This window comes from Mustela lutreola, chromosome 7 (assembly GCF_030435805.1).
Source record: "Mustela lutreola isolate mMusLut2 chromosome 7, mMusLut2.pri, whole genome shotgun sequence".
In the NCBI taxonomy this organism is placed as follows: Eukaryota; Metazoa; Chordata; class Mammalia; order Carnivora; family Mustelidae; genus Mustela; species Mustela lutreola.
The window spans coordinates 92,016,016-92,032,778 of NC_081296.1; the positions used below are offsets into that span (position 1 = coordinate 92,016,016).

General features: G+C 40.5%; 1 long non-coding RNA gene across 1 annotated transcript in view; it reads left to right on the forward strand.

Moving 5' to 3' along the window:
* Nucleotides 1–420: 420 nt before the first annotated feature.
* Nucleotides 421–16,763, forward strand: part of LOC131836475 (uncharacterized) — a 40,669-nt gene continuing 24,326 nt past the window's right edge. Inside the window, exon 1 of the long non-coding RNA XR_009355629.1 lies at nt 421–534. This is a non-coding gene — a long non-coding RNA (uncharacterized LOC131836475). The remainder of the gene's footprint in view (nt 535–16,763) is intronic.

Below are 16,763 nucleotides of genomic sequence, written 5' to 3' on the forward strand. Positions count from 1 at the left end.
GCAAAATGGTAGGTATTGTATGTGATGTTTAAGTTGCGGCAATTGTTCTAGTAATAAATGTAATATTCAGCAGCATTTTTCATAGATTACTCAGTTCGTCATTAGTGCCATTTGCCTCTTTATAATAATGTGCACTTTCCTTTAGAAAGAGCTTGGTTATTTCTTTGGTTGGGCCTATTTGCTCCTTTTTTATGTGAGATTTTTCAATACTATGAAATGATGCAGAGCAAAAAAGGTCCATCCACTTCACTCTCGTGTTGCCTCCTGCGCTACCTAAACCACAACAGAACAATGACAGACAACAGAGCCTTTCTCCTCTCTAACAATTCAATCACCATGACAACCAGCAGAAGAACGTTGGGCCAGAAAAAAGCATTGAGCTTGAGGGACTAGACTAATCAAAAAATGGAATAACATGGCAACAATTACCCTGATGAGTGAGAGGGAAGCTGCGGATGCATTCAGACACCTATGGCACTGCAGACTCCACGCACTCAGCATTTTGTGTTTAGTGTCTTGTGTTTTTGAGAGCAGGTAAATAGACAAGATCGAATTGTGTAACAGAATGTCAGTGCTCTAGTTAAATAGAAAATTCCTTTCCTTTGGCTGTGCTACTTCAAGCGCATTGAAGAGGGTTTAGGGGAGATGAGGTTTTGAAGTGAAATGTGTAATAGATACAATATGAGTGCCACAAGGCAACGTTATTTAGTTTTAAAAAAGTAAACTTGGGGATGTTCCCCCCCATACACACACACACCCCTTTTTTTTTTCAAATATGTAGGCACAAGTAAAGGGAGAATGGTGTTAGGTTAGTGGCTCACACGGTCTTAAATCCACCTTCATGTCAGGAACATACATGATTCACCCTTCTTAACATGTTTCTGGGCTGTATCAATTCCTTTTGACAAAATCAAGCACTGTGATTTCAGCAGTGTCCATTCTGATGTCTGGAGAAGGATACTTAAAGGGCATGACAATTTTGTGGGTCAGAAAGAGGAATATAGGGGTATAGCTACACGTTCTACTCATCTCCTGCCTCCACAGCTGCCTTGGTTTACTTCCAACACAATTCTCGCCATCCCAGAGGAGATGAACATATTGTATATGTCTCTTTCTTTTAAATGGCATTTATATTGGCATTTACTTCTTGGTTGTAGATAAGAGTGGTTGGATGGTAAATAAATTTTCCAACGCTGACCTCGGCCTCAATTTCTCTGATTAAATTTTTCCCACAATTTTTGTACTTTTCTAGGTGCTGTGCTTAATCAATTTGGTGGATTTTTAAAAAGATTTTATTTATTTATTTATTTGACAGGTAGAGAGCACAAGTAGTCAGAGCAGCAGGCAGAGGAAGAGGGGAAAGCGGGTTCCCCACCAAAAGGGAGCCCAGCTCAGGGCTCGATTCCAGGACCCCTTTGATCATGACCTGAGCCGAAGGCAGACGCTTAACTGACTGAGCCACCCAGGCATCCCATGGACGTTTTTAATGAATCACATTATCTGGTTTTGATTTATCAATGACACATCTTTCTTCCCTCGCCAAGCAGAAAAAATGTAATTAGGATTATTACATTAAGTTATAAACAGGAACTGATATCCTTCTTTAAAAAAAAAAAGTGTAAAAGGTATGAAATACTGTCATTTTCACAGGGAAACTGGAGGTAAGAGGAATGAGACCTAAGTTTTCATAATGCTTAACTTAAACTATTTGTGTTGTGTGGGGTCATAAAGGTTCCAGTCTGCAACTTAGAACTAGTTCTGTCTCTGCAGACTTCCTAGACTTCATCTCATGCCAGATCTCATGCTAGACTTCCTAGACTACAGCATCTCCAGTTACCTGTTCTAGAATGTAATGCATTTCCCTAATCTGATTATCTTGACTTCTGTGACTCAATAGACCTATCTAAAATGGGTTGCTTTTTTAGTCTATGCTTTTTTTTTTTTTTTTAATGGCTGGCAGGGAAGGAGAAGAGGCAGCTTTATGAGTTTACTTTGAGCCTAAAGGAAATGTGTATTAATGATGAGACCTTTTCTATATGAATGAGTGGGTTATTCTCTTCATTTTGGTCTTGGTTAGACCAATAATTTCCTCATAGAGATTGCTCATTGGGAAGATGATTTTAGATTGTTTGGCCTGGGTTTATTTTCTTGTTGCGCAGGTAAGAAGAACAGCACAGTCAGAATAAAGATAGCCACTTTTAAAATGTTTCTTTACTCATAGTTCATCTACTTCTCAAAAAGAGATTGAGGCAAGTTATACAAGAAATGGAATTCTAACAAAACAGAGACTCTTTAGTAGAAGCTAAAGGGCAGCAAACAAACATGAAGTGATAGCTGAAGAGAAATTGGTATCAAGGAATCCTAGCCCCAGAAGAGTACATCTTCCAGCTCTGAGCTTTCTAGCAGCCAGGCAAAAAGAGAAACTCTTATGAATTACAGAGCCCTCTTTGGCTTATCATAAAAATCACGTTAGTTCTTTTAGAGAAACAGCCTTTTACCATCTCTGAACTCCTCCAGCTGGAATTTGTCCTGGGAAGCAGTGTGTGAGAGGCAGCCAGTGAATTTTCACAAGAAGTTGGCTTTCAGCAGCACCCCTGGAGGAGGATTTGTTGTCCTGACTTTGGCTGATGTGCATCCTGAGCCAGGAGCAAAGTAGAGTCATTTTTTCCCTCTCTGTGATCCGGGGGGGAAGGGAAAGGGAAAAAGAAGGTCATACAGAGGGGTCCATATCCCCTGAAAGCGAGTTATAACTGCTTGTTTGGAAACCAAAGAGTAGAGGAGGACTTGAATTTGACCAAAGTGTTTTTGTTTTTGTTTTTTAATCAAAGAGCTTCTTCCTTCAAAGGTGAGGCAGCTGGTAACCGGATATTTGGAAGGGGCTCATCAGCTGCAGTGGGACTCCTCCCAGAAAAAGGCCAGTTGAGCTACTGCCAGATCTCATGCCACATTCGAATGAAAAATGAGGGTTTTTTATGAGATTATTGTGAAAAGGTGAGAAAACAACTAAATGGGCTTTGTAGGAGATAAACAGTGATATCTTGAGTAGACCACACTTTACAAAAGCCAGATCTTATTTTAGACAACATAAGCACAATCATTCTTTCTACACAGTCCCTGATATTTTACTGTGCTGCACAGAAAATCTGCTTATCAGTTTTAACACCCTTCTCTGAGTTGCCAGATAAAAGGCCACAGCAATCGGAAGAAATTTATCTTTAAAATGTTTCTATTATACTTGGTGACAATGCCGTTTCCACTCAGGACTTCTCTAGTATGTATTTTTTTTCTTCCTATGGATGAAGCAGGAATCAAAAGGGACTTTTGCTCTGCCTCAGGAGAACAATACAGGCATGCAAACACGGATCCCGGGGTTGCATTACGCTCTGAAAGTGCTTCAGGGAGCTGGTGGTGCTGTGCATGTGCATCGAGGCAAGAGACTAGATGTTCTCGGAAATGCTTTGCAGTACAAATTTGTGTGGGGGTCCCAAATGGAGTTCATTCCTGTCTAATTCTCCCTCTTTTTATTTCCCTTCAGTGGCCTTTTACATCCTGGAGTATGTCTTAAGATGAGGCATCTGTTGAGGTTTCAGACTGAGGGAAAAAGCAGCCCCCTGTTTCAGTTTACCCTCTGCACGCTGTGTTTTTCACTGCAGGATTGTGAGGCTGACACTTACGGGGCATCTACGCTGTGCAGATACCAGCTGCGTCATTTCACTCACCTCATTGCTAATTCTCACTGCAGCCCTATAGAACCAGAGTCTTGTGCCTGAATTCTTGTATTAACCTGCCATTCACTCAACACAGTTTTGGAGAACCCATGCCACAGGCCAGAAGACCTAGTTGTAGATGTTGAGGACCCAGTGATAAATAAGATACGGCTCCCTGCAAAGAAATGGAAAAACTAACCAGCAAAAAAATTAAGGGACCTTACTAAGGAAAGTATAAAATCAGAGTATGAAACCATTTGTAGAATTCTGAAGCTCATGCTGGTTCCTCCCCCCACACCACCGCTTCTGTTTACTAGCTCCTGTCTTCTGTGACATTCTGAGGTTAAGAGCACTGATTTGGGGCTCAAGGCAAAGTTTGCCACATATAACTGGATGATCTTAAATAAAATTTATTTTGATCTTAAATAAAATTATTTAACCTCTCTGACTGATTTTTATCTGTAAAATAAGAATGCTAACACCTACCCCATAACTTAAATGAGATTGTGTATATAAAGCTTAGCACTGGCATGCCTGGGTGGCTCAGTGGGTTAAAACTTCTGCCTTTGGCTCAGGTCATGATCCCAGAGTCCTGGGATTGAGCCCCAAATCAGGCTCTCTGCTCAGCAGGGAGCCTGCTTGCCTCTCTCTCTCTCTCTCTCTCTCCCTCCCTGTACCTCTCTGCCTACTTGTGATCTCTGTCAAATAAAATCTTAAAAAAAAAAAAAAAAAGATGAGCACATAAAATGCTCAGTAAATGTAAAATATGATCATCCTCATTTTCATTATGGCTTTCCCTTACACCATGGGACCTCTGGGCCTGTTTGCTTTCACCCAGAATTAAAGTCTCATCCCTTTCTTTCCTGGCCAGCTTTGCCTTATAGCCTGTCACAGTTTTTGCTCAGGTGTAAGTGACACTTGCCGTGATTTTGCTGGTTCACACTAGGGGTCTACAGGAACAAAGATGGAGAATATCTGTGTGACCTTATAAATTACCAAGAAGAGAGGCCCCAAGGGAAGAACTATGAAGACTTGAGTTTTAGCATCTTTGATTCTTGAGACTCACACAGGAGTGAATTACTGCCCTCTGCCCATATGTTTGCCTTTCTCTTCCAACTGGGGAACACATTAAGGAAATGACATGGTCTTATTCATCTTTGTCTTCCTAGTGTCTGTCATGGTGCTTAGATATAGTAAGCGCTTATTAAATATTGTGGAGTAAATGAAAACTGACTTTAAAAATAAAATTTATTTGTTGCTTTAAGTCGGGTACATTTCTGCATTTCAGAAGTACCAGAAAAACATACCAAAATGTTATGTGAAATGCTGGTTTTCTCCATGTGCTGGGATTTGGAAGTGATATTTTTTCTTTGTGCTTTTAGAATTTGGTAGATTAATAACATTACCAGCAACTGGTGTTATCAAGAAAAGGTAACACTTGTGAGATGTTTGGACTTGACTTGTGAGATGGAAGAGCATGGTATTTCTAGACCAAAGAGTGACATGAGAGCTGGAGCTTCCAGAAATTCAGGGTGGTGGTGGAATGCAGAATTATCCTTGTGCTCTCACCAAATACTGAGCAGGCCATGGTTTATATGGTTTTGGAGTTCAACTTTGTCACTCTTTTATGGAGCTCTTGCCTCTTTGAAGCCACTATTGCCTTCAGCCTTCCAGTAAGGGGCCAGAGTGACCAATCCCATTGGATAGGAGTCAGAAAGTTTATGCTTTTGACCCAAGTTTAAGGTCCTACACTTTGCTCTCCTCTAACCTAATCTTCTATACCATAGCTCAGAGCAGTGACTTATACCCCCTTCCCCCAGTGCAAATGCTTACTGATAGGAGCAATTGACAGGAGCCAGGATGCCTAATTATATTTAGTTTACAAGTAGTGTCATTTCTTAATGGCTTGAGAAAGTTTCATTCTTTCTCCTTTCCTCTGCTGCAACTAATTCTCATAACTGGTTGTTTTCAGCAGTGATCTACATGCTCTTACCTCTTCTTCACAATTAGTGGGACATGAAGGTGTGTTTTGTAGACTCTGAACTCTTCTGCTTCCAAACTGGGCTCTGGTATGGCTGTAAAAGTTATGAGTCACTGAGGAACAAGTTCAAGTCAAGCATTTGCTGCTATGGCCTCACAGATTATCTTGAAAAATGCATACTGAATCATCATGCTGTTGTCTGGGTCCGCACAGGTGATAACTGTGTCTTTTGTACAGGTGCAGTGGCAGGCTGGTAGATTATTTGACTTCTGGGGATCACAGGCACAGGCTCACCCCATCAGCCCTTTATAAAACACTTTCTCTGGTAAGAAGTAATTGCTGGGAATTCCACACACCAGATTAGGAAGAAGTGAGTGGGTGTCATAGGCATGAGCAATTTGATTACTGAGTTAGTCTTGACTAGATTTTGTATCATTTTTAAAAAAGATTTTATTTATTTATTTGGGCAGCAGGGAGAGAGAATGCATAAGCAGTGGGGAGGGGCAGAGGGAGAGGAAGAAGCGGACTCCACACAGAGCAGGGAGCCTGTTGTGGGACTCAGTCCCAGGACCCTGATATCATGACCTGAGCTGAATGTAGATGCTTAACCCACTGAGCACCCAGGTGCCCCTAGATTTTATATCTCTTTAAAAAAATTATTAGTGGGGAGGCTGCTGGGAAGATGGCAGAGTAAGAGGACCTTGGGCTCACCTCTTGCCATGTGGCCACCTAGAGAACACCCACCTAGGCATAAAGAAGCCAGAAAGATACCTGAAAGCTGTCAGAATAGACTCTCTGCAGCCTGACGTAGACAAGAGGCCACAGTGAAGCAGATTCACCCCCTCTGATTGCTCTTGGCAAGATCCCATCAAAGCAGTATCCCAAGCCTGGCAGTGTGTGTGCAGGCCAGACAAGGGCTAGCACCTCTCCAAAGTGATCCTGCTTCAGGGAAAGGGGAGGATAACCACACATCAGTCTGATTGTAGGCCCCGCCCACCAACAAAAGCTTCTCAGGGGAAGTACCTACAGTTTGGTGCTACTTCATCTCTTCATTCAGGTGCTAAACACCTGGTCTGACTCAACTCAAGCCCAAGGCAGCCCCAGATGGGCCCACTAACACCGCAGGCAACAGACTCTGCCCACAATAGGCAGAGAGCCATCACAGACTGGACTGAAGGCAAACACAACTCCACCATAATGGAAGGACATCCCTGTAGCAACACATAGAGGAGACACCCCTAAGGGACCATTTTCTGGTGAAAAGGAGACATTGCACTACAGGACCTCTTCTTCATAAAGCCATGACTTTCAAGTATGAGAGACATAGGTGACTTTCCTAACACAGAGAAACAGACACAGCAATAGACAGAATGAGGATACAGAGGAATATGTCCCAAATGAAAGAACAGAAACAAATCACAGCAAAAGACCTAAGTGAAATGGAGGTAAGAAACATGTATGATAGTGAATTTAAAGTAATGCTCAAGAAGATACTCACTGGACTTGAGAAAAGAGTACAGGACCTCCATGAGATCATCAAGAGAGAGGAAAAATAAAAAAGAACCAGGTAGAGCTATTGGACTCACTAAATGGCAATAAAAATAGACCACCTGGAATACATAGCAAACTAGAGGAAGTAGAAGAATAGCTTAGCAACCTGGAGGTCAGAGTAGTGGGAAATAATCAAGCTGAGCAGATGAGAGGGCAAAAATATATGCCCTCTCATCTGTTCAGCTTGAGAATAGACCCAGGGAGCTCAGCAACACTGTCAAGCATAACAGTCACATGTTAGGGATCCCAGAAGGAGAAAAGGGGGCAGAAGGTTTTCTGAAGAAATAGTAGCTAAAAACTTGATGCTGAGGAAAGAAAGAGAAATCCAGATCCAGAAGACACAGAGAGCCCCCAACAAAACCAACCCAAAGAGGTCTTCACCAGGACAAAAAATAAGATAGCCAAAAGTAGTGATAAAAAGAGAATTTAAAAAACAACATAAGAAGGAAAGCACTCATATATAAGGGCGACCCCGAAGGACTATCAGTGGGTTTTTCAGCAGAAACTCTGCAAGCCAGAAGGAGTGGCATGATAAATTATAACTGCTAAAAGGAAAAAAATCTATAGCCAAGAATACTCTATCCAGCAAGGCTTTCATTTAGAATAGAAGGAGAGAGAGAGTTTCCCAGAAAAACAAAAGTTAAAAGTGGAACCATCCACGTCCCTGTCACACATGATGTCACCTGTGGGTGCCAAATTAACAGTCCAGCCACCCTCTTGCCCGAGTTAGCATGCATGGCCTGTCACCCGCTCAGTGCCAAGTGAACACACCTTCACCTCAGATTGCCAAGGGCTCAAACTGACATTCTTCCCCTCAAATTCCAGTCCCTGTGTTCAAGTTTGTGCATGAAAGTGGGCGTAATTATAATAGCAGAATGAAGGAACACAGTGATACTAATTCTGTGGAATATATAATGGATAAAAGGAGTGTGCTAGGCTGAGAATATCTCCAACAAGCATATCCAAGAACACATACAGCGTGATTCTGGTTAGTGAAAGAAACAAACCTGGGAAAAGTAAAACAAGATGAAATCAGAGGGAGACAAACCATTAGAGACTCTCAAGCATAGGAAACAAACTGAGGGTTGCTGGAAGGGAGTTGGGGTGGGGGGTTGGGGTATCTGGGTGATGGACATTAAGGGTGGCACTTGATGGAATGAGCACTGGGGGTTCTATGCAACTGATGAATCACTGAACTCTACTTCTGAAACTAATAATACACTATATGGTAATTAATTGAATTTAAATTAAAGGTACCCCTCAAAAAAAATGTATTAGTGGTAGCATGAACTAGATTCTCCCACACATAGAGTTTATTATTTGGTAGTAATTTAGGCAATTTGGTGAAATAAGTTAATGAAGTAAATTTAATCTTTGCTAGAGCTTTAGCCAGCAATGTGTCATCTTTCCTAGGCACATTCTTTTGCTTAGCTAACTTGCCTCTGTTTCTAAGAGACCCTCAAAGGGTGATGCTAATGGTGGGCTTCCAAGTTCCTGAAGATATCTTTTGCCAGAAGATACTTTGAAAGGCACCAAGTGCTCTCCTGGAAGGGACTTCCTACCTGAATCCAGGAAATCATCTTTTCAGGCCTCTCAAAAAGTTCAGAGTTAAGCCCTCTGTTACTCTAGACAATTTAAAAATACATTCTGGAAAGTCTGTTTTTTTTTTTTTCTTTTAATATGGGAATAATTGAGTTTGCTTAACTTAATCGGCTCTTAGGAAGTTGTGGTGATATAGTGAGTTGAATGGTAACCTCTCAAAAGTTGTGCCCACACAGAACCTCAGAATGTGACCTTACTTGAAACAAAGGTCTTTGCAAATGTAATTAAAGTAGAATTAAAGTAGGGAATCTCAAAATGAGATCATCCTGGATTGTTAGTTTGGCCCTAAATCCAATGATAAATGTCCTTATAAAAGACAGAAAAGGAGAGGACATGGAAACATAGAGGAGAATGTCATATGAAGACAGAGACAGAGGTTGGAGTTTTGTTGCGACCAAGCCACGGAATGCCTAGAACCACTAGAAATAGGAAGAGGTAAGGAAGGATTCTCTCCTAGTTCCTTCAGAGGAAGCTCAGTCCTGCTCATATCTTGATTTCAAACTTCTGGTCTCCAGCATCATTGAGTAAATAAATCTCTGTTGTTTTAAGACAGGCAGTTTGTAATGATTTGTTTTAGTAGCCCTAGAAAACTAATCCAAGCACATTCTTTGAGGTTCAGGATCGTAAGTGCCCCTAGGGTGGCAGAATGACTTGGGAATGTGTATTCCTAAGCGTCATTTTCTGAGAGGTCTGGATTTAGTTGGTTTGTTAGAGTTACATCATATTCTTTTGGCACCTGATGAGGCATCAGCATATTTTAACTCACTCTGGAAAAGACCCCAAAACTAGGACACTAGGTGGCAATTTTTGGTAAAGGACTGATTATGAATGCAATAAGTTCTTTATGCATTTTTTAAGTAAACAAATAGTCCCTAATACCTTTTCCATTGGGAGTTCACCTTCTTGAAGAACCTGAGGAACACCAAAGGTGTGAACAATAATTAACTTTTGATTGCAGTGTAGAGCCAAAAAATCCTGTTTTGTTATCAGTTCTCTGAATCTCTAAGAGATTAAACATTTGATTAAACATATTTCAGCAACAGAAACTACTGAAATGGCTTTTGAACCATTTTAGTCACGTAGCTGTGTATTTACCATCTACGCAATGAAACAATATCCTGTACTCTGCTCATTTGTTTATGTGCTTGAAGGAACTGGGCTTCTACATCTATTCATTCCATCCTTTCTTGAACAACAAGGAAATGATTCAATTCAAGAAATATTTAGCCAGTGCCTATTATGTGCCCTGGACACTGTTAGATCTGGTGAGTTAAAATAAATGTGAAAGGCAAAGACCAAAAGTGCTTCCAGGTTAATCTATTAGGAAGAATGAAATAATCCTGGTTTCAAAGACACCTCAACTACCTAAGAGAGACAGCTGGAGAGAAAAGCAAGCTTCACTGCACTGCTGATTTTCTCCTTCTCTCTGGTAGCTCCTTCTTGGTTTATTACCAGACCTCTACCTCCCCTGGTAGACATTAATTGGAGGAGTCCTACAAGATTTGAGTAGAGGTCTCTTTTCTTCTCTCTCTATCTCTTCTTAGGCAAGAATGTCCATACCCACTAATGCTTCAATTGCTACCAAGACACTCAGATATAGATCTTCTACCCAGAGACTTTCTCACAGCTCTGGACTGCCACATACATGCACATACAGCATGCCCATACAAAACTCACTCACTAGCATTGGCTTCTCCCTCAGATCTGACCATTTATCAATGTTCCCCATGCCAGAGAATGACCAAGACAGAAACCAAAGAGTTAACTTTGATTCTTCCCTCTTCCATATCTTTATCTCTAAAACATCATAGAATCCTCTCAGTTTTGCCTTCTGGATTTTTCTCAGCTCATCTGTTTCTCTTCATTTCCACTGTCACCTCTCTAATTCATGGTACAACCTAGTCACAAGAGTGACTTCCCATCATTTTTGCCATATTTTGTTGGTTAGAAGCAAGTGTCAGGTCCTGTTCACACTAAAGGGGAAGAGATTATAAAGGCACAATAACCAGGGAGCCAAGGTCATGGGGCCAACTAAGAATTCTCCCTAACACAGATCTCAGCTCCAACTCTCTTCCTCAGGAAAACCTCCTCCAACCCCAGAATTGGGTCTTATCCCATTCTTACAAGTTCTCATAGTACCATATACCTCTTCTTCATAGCATTTATCACAGTTGTAATTTTAACTTAGTTAAATGACTGATTACTTTCTGTCTTCCACATTTGTTGGTCTCATGAGCTTTTGTTTTGTTCATAGTAGTACCAGGACTGGGACATTGTAGAAGCTCAAAACTGTTGAATAAGTGGACAGAAGAGTCATGGAATCTGTCTAGACTTTGTTGTCTTGATTCCTCATGTAGAAATCAGAGAAAATCTCACTTCTAGGCTGTTAGCTTAATAGGCTGCTTTTCATTCTGGCTGAAAGAATGATGTCTGTAATGGAGCAGTATAAGTTTTTTGAAAAGGGGAGTGGAATACATAAATAAATAAATAAAATTTTAAAGAAAAGGGAAGAGGGGGAGGGAGGGAAGGAAACTAAGTTTTTATCTACCATAATGAAAACAGGCAAATCATGGTTTTTCAGAGTTGTAACCACAAAGAAGCATCCCAAATTGACAGTAATGTTAGAGGAAGTCAGGGAAAGAGTGGTAACCTGGAATCACCAATAAAAGTTATTGAAACTAATTTATTTTTATCTTATTTTCTGGAATTTCAGATTAGCTTGTGTTCAGGGATCTTTGCTAAACCATTGACAGATATAGGTTGATAGGAGAATTATGGCCAGATTCATGTTTGAGCCATTTTAGAAAAGAGACATTTGCTTAGTTACCTGTGAGGTAACTGAATGAGCTCTCCCTTTTCTGAGACTAGTGTTCTGACTTGTGGCCCAGTATCATAGGATCTTCCTCACCTGCTTCGTGAAGGGGGTTAGCACTACCACCTCCATCATTATCTCTGGCAATTTGGAGGAGTTATTCTGTGCCAGCCCTATGCCAAATACTTGAGGTGTGTTATCTTGTTTACTTCTTATAATCCCTGTAAATATGTAATGCCTACCATATAATAGTCGTTTTCAAATTGTGACTAGTATCAGAATCTGCTGGATGATGGTTAAAGCACAGATTGCTGGACCCTGCCTGCAGTTTCTGATTCAGTAAATTTGGTGTGGGGCCTGAGAATTTGCATTTTTAACAAGTTCTTCGATGTAGGTGTGATGAGGCTGATCTGGGGACCACACTTTAAGTTCTTAAGTTCAGAGAACAGTAGTTCTTGAGTGTATCACTCCCCATTTTCCTGATAAAGGAACTGAGGCTTAGAAAAGTAAATAAGGTTACATGGTCAGTTAAGTTATGCAGCAGGATTCAGATCCAACTTGAGTGACCTAAAATCACCAGGCAATGCTGCCAGAACCAAACATTCTTCTAAACTCATAACCAAAAGCCCAGCAATGTTGGGATAAATCAATCTTTAGATAAATTCAAACTTATTTTTTTTTAGAATTTAAAGATTTTATTTATTTATTTGACAGATCACAGGTAGGCAGAGAGACAGGCAGAGAGAGAGGAGGAAGCAGGCTCCCCACTGAGCAGAGAGCCCAATGTGGGGCTTGATCCCAGGACCCTGGGATCATGACCCGAGCGGAAGGCAGAGGCTTTAACCAACTTAGCCACCCAGGTGCCCCAAATTCAAATATTCTTGATCACATTGGTTTGGCTAAAGTAACTACTTAATAAGTCTTAAACAGTTATGTCATTAAGTTTCAGTATGTTTAAAATCTGAAATTATTTAAGAGTTCATTAAAATGGCAGTTTGAAAATCTTAATCAAAAAACAGAGAAATCCAAAAATAATTTGAATAGGTTGACTCTGGAAGAAAATCTCTCATTCACTCCTCATGGAAGATGAAAGAGTTGGCTAGCATCAGAATCAAGCCTAAGCAAGTTCTTTTCTTGATGGGTATGAGAAAGGTCTAGCAAGCACAGACAAAAGCATACCCTCATTATGTTCATTCTCTATGCAAATCTATACCCGGAAGCCCGAAGTTTTGAAGTGGTAGATACTGTAGGTCAGAGGTAATATTCAGCTCTTGCTGAAATATGACCTGGACTGTGCTGTCAGTATTCACTTATAAGAAGTGGGTCCTCCTTTCCATTCCCATCTCCCATCTCCTTCCTCTGGACCTTGCCCCAGGTGCTAATTTTGTCCCAAAGGCTTCAGGCTGGTTTTTTAGCCTGAGGCTTTCCTCCCTAATGATAACCAACAGAGTAACAACTTTATCTTTCTTTAAAGGATGTTTTACAGGATGTTTTTCCCAACCTGCAAGCTTACAGAGCCATTATATTCAAGATTCATCAAGACATATCCCTTTTTCTTTCTGTCCTTCATCTTACCAAACTTGCTTTTCATTGTTTCATAATGAAATTTTTGCACCAATAAGCAAATCCCCTCTTCCTAAGCCTTTATACATTTTATTCCTGCTTCCTTTCCCCCATACCAGTTACTGTAATTCATTATTCTCAAACACCACTCACAATCCCCTTCCTTTAGGCATTCTTTCATGACTGACTTCATCTAACTCTAGTATTGTTCATTGGTCTTAATGGGCCAAGTTGGTACAAAATTAGTTTGAATGTTGAAAGATTTTTTTCTCTAAGTACTTTTCAGCCATTCAATTAGTGTTTTTTATCTTTCCAAACAGATGATAGGACCTTTGAGAGCAGGGATTGTCTTTATTTCTTTTGTTAAGTGCCCATTGGACCTCATTCATTCATTCATCATTCCTTATATTTTCATCAAGTACTTCATATATTCCAGATAGTGGGCTCATCCTCTTGCTTTCAGGAGAGGCCTGGTTGCTTTCATAAACCCTGTACTGCCCAGGAGCTCTCCGATCCAGAGCTTTGAATTTGGATGTGTGGGTAGTTGTGAATACCTTCCATTTACTTTTTAAGAAAGTCTAAAATATAGGTCAGGAAAAGAGATAGGAGGAGGCTTGCTGGAAAGTCAGAGTGTTTTTGTGGTGGGGGACTTGGTTGGATAGGGTGAGGTAAGAGGAGTCTTTTGAGGAAGTTGAGTTGAGATCTGCATAACATTTCCTTATACACATCCTTTTGGCAAATACTAAATGAAAGGAAAAGTTAACTGTCAAACAGCTTTGACTAAGGCAGGGACAGATACATTTTATTTTCAAGAGATAGAGGCTAAATAATGAAAATCCAAAGAGAGTGGTTTTCTGAATTCATCCACCTTGGGAGTTTGATGACTTCGAGTAGTATTTTTGTTCCTGAGTCTCTCTCATCTTTTGGAAAAGTAGATATTAGAATTGGCACATTGGGATGTGTGGTTCGCTCAGCTGGTAGAGCATATGTTGATGTTGGAATTGGCACATTGGGGTGCCTGGTTGGCTGAGTTGGTAGAGCATGTGACTCTTGGTCTCAGGGTCATGAGTTCAGTTCCCACTTTGGGTATAGAGCTTACTTAGGGGGAAAAAAAAAAGAATTGACACATTAACAAACCTAGGCAATTGACAAATTAAAATTAAGTTCCTTAAATGATTACAACATTATATATACAGGCATTGATTCTGTCTGTACCTGTCTATATATGTAATGTCTATCTGGAACAGTTACAAAGGCAAACAATTCACAGCTCAAGAATTGGTTATGTGGGGTGCCTGGCTGGCTCAGTTGGTGGAACATACAACTCTTGATCTTGGAGCTGTAAATTCAAGCCCCACTTTGGGCATCGAGATTACTTAAAAATAAAATCTTAAATAAAATTTAGAAGAAAGAAACTTGTGTACATTGAACTAATGTATGTGTTAAAGCTAAGATAAAGAAAATGGGGGTATGAGAAAACTCGGTATTTTTGCTCATTCTAAGCAATTTTGCTTGGCAACCATAAAGGCAAACCATCCCAGTAGTAAAGTGCCAGTCACTGCGAGGCAGTTTCAGCTCCTTTGTATCCTGTCTTCTTCTATGGTTAGAACCATCAGGTCACCCCATCCCCCTAAGAAAGGGGCCAGAGTTTCTAGGTTTTGGTGGGTTTGTCCTGCATGGAGGGGACAAACACAGAAATTACTGAGAGCTGTCTTAGGAGTTAGAGCCTAGTGGTCAGCAGCCCTCTGGGCTGAACATTAGCCCCTGGAAGATAACTTTTTAAAGAGAAAACTAGGAAATCTCTCCCCATGTTTTCTCAGTATTCATCTTTTTCTTTACTTTCCTTTTTCTTTGCTGTTAACTTTACCCTCTTCACCTTCATTTCTCTGACCCAAAACTATGCCAAAGCACACACTCATGGCTCCTTCCCTCATTCCATTTCAGCTAGAGGAGCGTTCTCAACATTAACGCTTCCCTTTCCTAGAGCCCTTTATTTAACCCAACTGAAGGCAGTTCTCTTTGAGTTATCCTGTCCTTCCAAACTGATGGAAGAATGCAAAAAGCCTCATGCTGACAGAGGCAATAGGCCACTCCAGGGAGGAATAGGCTAAAGAATGTGACAGCCTCACTTTCCCTTTGTGTACCCCAAGCAATGAGGAAGGCAACTATGTGAGGTTTCCCCAACAACCTAGTCCACAAAGACCCAGGGCCAACTGTTTTTAACATATAAGATTTATAGGCATGGTGCAGGGTAAGGACAAGATACTTTACTTGGTAATCTTGCAAAGAAAATGATATTAACTACTAAGCCAACCTTGTTCTCTATTTGATGTAAATATTTTAGGTACATTATTATTAAGAGGAGAGGATTTTATTAAAATTTCATCAAGTTTGGGGCACCTGGGTGGCTCAGTAGGTTAAGTGGCTGTCTTTGGCTCTAGTCGTGATCCCAGGATCCTGGAATTGAGCCCCTCATCAGGCTCCCTGCTCACTGGAGAGCCTGCTTCTCCCTCTCCCTCTGCCTGCCACTCTGCCCACTTGTGCTCTCTCTCTATCTCTCTTGTCAAATAAATAAATAAATCTTTGAAATTTCATCAAATTTTTCAAAGTCTTCATGTTGAAAACTAATTTGTGGGGATTGGGGCAGGGATTAACTAGGAAGGAACATGAAGGAACTTTCTGCAGTAAGGGTAATGTTTTATATTTGATAGGGGTCTGTATTACACAGGAGTATGCATTTGTCAAAACTCAGTACATGTACATTTAAGATTTGTACAATTCCTCATGTATAAATTTTACTTCAAAAGCAAAAACCCATAAATATAGAACTCCAGTTAATGATATGCATGCTGAATATTTAGAAAGATGTGTACTGCAGTTTACTTTGAAAAGCTTCGGGGTGCCTGGGTGGCTCAGTGGTTAAAGCATCTGCCTTGGGCTCAGGTCGCAATCCCAGGGTCCTGGGATCTAGCCCCACATGGGGCTTTCTGCTCAGCAGGGAGCCTGCTTCCCCCCCCACCCCCACCCGCCTGCCTCTCTGCCAACTTGTGATCTCTGTATGTCAAATAAATAAATAAAATCTTAAAAAAAAAAAAAAAAGCTTCAAAAAGATGTATCAAGGAATGGGTAAATGGGTAATAGTAAGTGATAAGGCAAGTATAGAAATACATTAATGGTAAAAATCTAGGTGGTGGGTAAATGGGTGCTCATTGTAAAAGTTTTAGAAATTGGATTTATGTTTGAAAATTTTATTAATGTTGAAAAAAGTCATTGTTGAGAGAATTAAATACCTCCATTAGCCAACTGCTGTCATTTTGGAATACCCCAGTTATTCTGGCTAATAAAGCTAACATTATTATCTAGCTCGTTAATGTTTTGTTTAAACAACATTTTAAATGTTGTATTTAAGAAATACCACCTGGCCCTGTGTCATCTCTGGATTAAAAAAAGTCTTTATGGAAATGATGCCTTTCTTCCATTGTATACACATTGATTGAGAACACTAGTTTTGAGGGGGAAAGAAGCAACATTTAATTGTCCACAATTC